Below are 6,485 nucleotides of genomic sequence, written 5' to 3'. Positions count from 1 at the left end.
AGAAATTCAGAGCAGTCCCTATCTGGTCGATACAGCGAATTCCCAACTTGCATCACTTGCTGTTAGGCAAAAAAAAAAGATTGCCCGCTAGTTTGTTGTATATGGCACCATACAAAACTAACGTTTTTCAAAAGGAAGGAAAAACGTGAACATAATACCGGCCCAAAATATACACTAGTCCTTGAAATGCTTGTACTTTTCCTTCTACTTGACAGCGATATAACTGATCATGTTTTCCTTTAGGCAGTGTTGAAGGGAAGCAAAGAGCCAAAGTTCTGTGTTTTAACAGTTTTTAGTTAAGACAATATTTTACAGTCTCCTTCCCTCTCTCATTTGGTAATTTTTATTAAACTAGCAATGCATGATTATGCTAATTTTTAAAAAGGAAACGTGTTTTCATTAAAAGTATGCCCTCTTACATTAGCAGTCCAACTAAAGAGATAGTCAAAAGACGATGGACTAGACCCCAGGATGGATTATAATTTTCTTTCAACCCAATCTCTTCCTAGCTTTGTTCACGTGTTAACCAGCTATTTGGCCACATTATATTTTTGCTGTTATGATTAGAGAAGCTTATTTTGGCTCATCATCAAGGTCAACTAAAACATTGTTAAGCTTCACTAGTTCTAAGCAACAGTATTTATGAGGTTCTTTTTAATAATGGAATAACCACTGAATGAAGGATCTGCTAAATTGTTATTACTAGAGTGCAGATAATTTAACAGTTGAACAGTAGTATTTCCCACTGAGTAATGGTAGAGTATTTTGGACAAATAGTCCATTTAACAGATGATTTCAAGCTGCCTTTTGTTCATATCTCAGTTCCTCCAAATCCATTTATAGTTGGCTAAACATTCATGAAATAAAAAATAATGTTATGAAAACACATGGAGTAGATTGAAAGATATTATATGAATAAAGGAACTGGACTCTTGGTAACTAGGAATGAATACAAACTGGACCTAAAAAAGGGCTCACAGCAACTCACAACTGCCAGTAAGTAGAGAAAAATTGAACTTTGCCTCCTATTGCTCATTCAAGCCTCTCCTCACTTGCATGGAGGATAATATACCTGTGTCTCACTCATACTTCTCTGCAGCAACTAAAGATGCCTGGCAATTCCTTCATAGGGTTTCAATAGGTTGTCAGATCTAAGAGGCTAAAAGGAATAATGACCTCATTTCATAAAATCAGATGATAAACTTACTACCACTGTGACCATGTTTGAATTGGAAAACCAAAGGCCATTTTGCACCCCTCTAATACAGAAATTCTCTAATACACTGCTTTTATCTCCCTCTTCCCCCGAACTATTTACTCCTTCCATTTTCTTTCTGAGGGCATTTTCTTCCTCCCTTCCCAGTTGGAAAAAAAAAATCCTCTTTCTTTGTTAAATTTAGTTCACTATGGTTCTTTGTTTCTCTTTTACTATCTATTCCCTTACCTTTTTCCAGACTGCAATCAGTGAGCTGAAAATGGTTAGAATTTGCCCCATAGAACTCGACAGGTCCTTAACTCAGCCTGGCAAGTTTACTGTCTTCCCCTACTCAACCTGCTTTCCCAAATGGCTACTTAAAACCTCAGCTCTCTTCAGACCTTAGATCTTACAATTTACATCCTTGCTCTTGGCAAATGATGTCTCATATTTTACTAAGAAAATAGAAGATCTAGAAGAATTACCTCAACCTCAGAACTCTAAATCTACAAACTAAATTATATCTGCATTTGTCCTGGCTTCTTTTGCTTATCTCTCAGTGCAGTAATTTCCTTCTACTTGAAGCCATCCCTTATACTTATCTCTGGCTCCCTCTTAGGAAGCTTTCAATAAACCCAGTTATGGGGTTTATCCTTCTCTCTTGCTCTGGTATTTTTAACCTCTTTCTACTAGCTCATTTCCATCAATGATAAATCTTGCCATCGTAACTACTGTCTTTTCCTTTCACAGTTGGGTATTTCAAAGCATTGTTTGCATTTCTCTAAACTTGACACACTCTGTAATTGTATATTTCTTTCAGAAAATTTGTTTAATGGCAGTCTCACTATAGTAAGCTTTGTGAGAAAACAGACCATATCTGATTTACTCACCCTTACTTTCTCAGAACCTACCATGATATTGACTAAAGAAGGTACTCAATAAATATTTGCTGGATGGATGAATAATGAATGAATAGAATGTAAAGTAATGAGAGCATATTATATAATAATACATGTTATACATGTACATGTCAGTGAATGATTATAATTTGCATATGACTCTGGATGCACAGGAGGGTTCTGAAATATACACCAAAATGTTAATGGCTCCTGGCACCACAGGATGCACTCAGTATTTTTGATAAGTGAATGAATGAAATTATCTCTTGATGGCATCACAGAACAGGTGATTTTCATCTTGTTCATATATTTCTGTGTTTGAACTTTTTACAATTTTGCATTCTTTTAAAAAAAATTCAAATAGTATGGATATATCCTTACCACTGTTAATTTTTATTCCTGCCCTTGCAGATCTTTTCTATGCTTTAAGTATTACATATGTGTATATAGTTTATATATGACATTTAAAATAATTATAGATTTACAGGAGGTCACAAAAAGATCATGTGTACCCTTCACTCAGTTTTTAATAATGATTACATCTTACATGACTGTAGTATAATATCACAACCAGAACACTGACTCTGATACAGTATGTGTGCATATACTATGCCATTTTATCACTTATAGATTCCTATAACCACCTCTATAATCAAGATGCAGAATTGAGAATTCTATTTCCACCACTACCCTGTTGTACTCACACCCATCCCCAATCCTTTCACCATTCCTAACCCTTAGTCACTAATCTGTTTTCTATCTATACGATTTTGTCATTTCCAGAATAATGTGTGAGTGGAATCAAAAAGTGTATGCTTCTAGAGACTGACCTTTTTCATTCAACATAAGGCCCTTGAGATCTATTCAAGCTATTGTGTGTTGCAATAGTCCATTCCCTTTTATAACTGAGTAAGATTCCCTTGTATGGACTTACCACAATTTGTCTAACAATTCACCTATTGGACATTTTGATTGTTTCTCGTTTTTGGCTTTTACAAATAAACCATTTGTATGTAATATAATATTGATACATTAAGGCTTCAGTCTGCCACTTTATTGTTTTCTATTTGTTCCTTCTGGCTTTGGTTTTTCTATTTTCTTCCTGTTGGTTACATGAACATGATTTTAGAAGGCCATTTTGATTTGTCTGTAGTGTTTTTGAGTGTATCCTTTTGTATAATTTTTGGGGGTTCTAAGAATCACATTGCAGATGCATATCTTACCACAGTCTACTGGTGATAGCATTTTACTAGTTCAAGTAGTCTAAAAACCTTACCTCCATTTAAGTTCCTTTACTCTCCCCAGTTTATAATTGTCTTAGATATTTCCTCTACATAGATTGAGATCCATATCAAGCAATGTTAGAGTTTTTGCTTCAATCATCAAACATAATTTAGAAAAGTCTATTGTATTTACCCACATTTTTATTCTTGCCATTCTTCTTCCTTCCTAATATCCCAAGATTCTTTTTAGCATTTCCTTTTGGCTGAGAGAACTTCTTTTAGCCGTTCTCTTAGGATAGGTCTGTTGGTGGCAAATGCTTTCAGGCTTCCTTCTTTGGTCTCAATTCCCCTTCATTACTAAAGGATATTTTCACTGGATATAAAATTTTGATTGACAGTTCTTTTCTGACACTTAAAAATGTGCTACTTCCTTCTGGCCTCCATAGTTTCAGAGGATAAATCTGCTGTCATTTGGATTGTTTTTCTGGCTCTGTATGCTTTTATTTCTTGCTACTTTCAGTATCTTTTTGTCTTAGTTTTCAGAAGTTTATGATGTGTTTTCATGGAAATTTATTTAGGTTATTCTGTTTGAGGTTCATACAGCTTCTTTAACCTATAGGTTTATGTGTTTTGTCAAATTTGGGAAATTTTCAGGAATTATTTCTTTAAATACTTTTTGATACACTCTCTTTCTCCTGTCCTTCCAGGACTCTGATGGCACAAACGTTAAATCTATAAGTACAGCCCACAGGTCTCTAAGCCTGCTCATTTTAAAAATCTATTTTTTTTGTATTGTTCAAATTGGATCTTTTCATCTGAAATTGGATTTTTATTATTCTCTCTTTAGGGTCACTGAATCTTTTATATCCTCCATTCTTCTGTTGAGTCTATACACTGATTTTTAATTTAGGATATTATAATTTTTCAGTTCTAAAATTTCCATTTGTGTTTTATTTATATCTTCTTTCTTTGCTGAGACTTTTTTTCAAGAATGTTCATAATTGTTTACTGGAACAATCTTATGTTAGCTGCTTTAAAATACTTGTCAGATAATTCCAACATCTGTGTTGTCTTAGTGTTTGCAGCTGCTATCTTTTCACATCCAAACTGAGATATAAATACTTTTCTGTTGTATCCTGAATATTTTGGGTATTACATTATGAGATCCAGTAATGGATCTTGTTTAAATCTTATGTTTTAGCAAACTTTCTCTGACACTGCATTAATAAGGAAAGAGAGGTGCCATCCTGTAACTTCCTGGTAGGGTTAGAAGCCCAGGTTTCCCATGAGATCTTTTTGATACCCCCTGTGGGCAGGAAAGGCCACCTCATTACTTTTGTGCAGGAGTGGGATTTCAGGTTCTCCACCGGGTCCCCACTGGTAATAATTTGGTTGGGAGGTAGAGGGATACCTTATCACTACTTCCCATATGCCTCCAGTGACATTACAGGAGGTATGTGTGTGTGTGGGGACTCTCATTACCACTGGAAGATTAAAAAAAAAAGGTTCTAGCTTTCTGCTCAGCCTTCTCTGACACCATACTGGCTGTCAGGTGAAAATCTAGGCTCCCTTCTGGGCTATTGCTGACATAGTTGGAGATGGGACCACTGCTTTTCTGTGATATTTGGTTGGAATATGGCAGTGTGTTGAGGGTCTCCAACAGCACTCCCATCTTCAGTGATTCACTAGGAGTACTCACAGGACTCAGTATACAGTATTCATAGATGAGAAATACAGCAAAATGTTATAAAGCAAAATCACCAAAGGGAAAAGCTTCACGAAGTCCAAAGGAATCCAGGCATAAGATTTTAAGAGTTCTCTCCCAGTGGAATTGCCCAAAACACACTTAGTTTTTCCATCAGTGAATTGTGACAACAGGTATGAAGTGTGGTCTCCCAGGGAAGCTCGTTAGAGACCCAGTGCCCAAGGATTTTGGAGAGCTGGTGATATAGGTACTTACTGTCTAGCAACAATTCCAAACTCCCATAAGGAAAATAGGTGTGCAGCATAAACCACATCATTTACATAAGTATTCTAGGCACAGTGAGACTCTCCTCACTTACAAAAAGTTTAATACCAGTATAGGGAACCATTTATCCATGAAGTTCCCAGAAGCCAGCCAAGGGCCAACCTTGTAAGCAGGATTTTCTGTAGACAGTAGGCTCAGGCCTCCCACATGGACTCTCCTGCACTAGGGGTTACCAACTGTTTTCTGCCTTGATTGCTGTACCTTTCTTGGTCCTCTGTCTAGAGAGAGCAGGCTTTTGAGGGCCTTTTTTGTCTCAGCCACTGGCATTTCTGGGTTACCTGCATCGCCAGCACCCAGTCTGAGGAATATAAAGCAAAAAGAAAACCCAGGGAACTTAATGCCATGTCTTTAGAAGTAATTAGCCAATCTGCCTTCTCTCTATCTGGCAGTTTTCTTTGTTTTACATACTGCCCCAGGATATTTAGCCATACTTAGCAGAAGGAATGGGGACAAGTCCAGCTACTACATCTTGTCCCAGAACTGGAAGTCTCTTCGTTACCTTTATAATTAGGAAAAAAGTGATTTTTTGAAATTTTCATTTTGAAGACAAAACCTATGTATATAATACAGGCTTAGTTTTTTAAATTGTATTAAGAACACTTAACATGAGGTCTGTCTTAAAAAAAATTTAAGTGTACAATACATTGTTAACTATAGGCAAAAATCTGTATACAGTAGGTCTCTAGAACTAAATTTTAGGCCTGAAATGAACAGGCTTAATTTAAATATAAGGTCCAAAAATCATCAACTGGAGGAAACCAATCATGATTTGATACTATTTGTTCATTGTAGAAAATTGATTTTACTTTTCTTTATTCAATAAATGGAATGAAAATTTCAAAGTTAATAAAGATTACAGGGTGACAGAAGGTCCAGATTCATTTAATTTTGCCACCATTTTATAAGAAAGGTATCAAGAAAAGAGGAGAAATCTAGTTGAAGTATACAGCTATAATTGGCCCCCATAAGATGGCCCTGCAGGCATTTTCCCATGCACAGTGCTAACAGTAAAACTTGTGCTTCTTGTTTATATCCAATATCATGTGCATGGGAGATAATATCTTCTCAATCATAGTAGAAATAATTAAAATTATCCCTACCCACAATTCTAGACTAATGAACTATTTCTGAGATGCAAA

The sequence above is a fragment of the Manis pentadactyla genome, chromosome 2 (genome assembly GCF_030020395.1).
Source record: "Manis pentadactyla isolate mManPen7 chromosome 2, mManPen7.hap1, whole genome shotgun sequence".
Lineage (NCBI taxonomy): Eukaryota > Metazoa > Chordata > Mammalia > Pholidota > Manidae > Manis > Manis pentadactyla.
Note: the sequence above shows the minus strand (reverse complement) of the source record.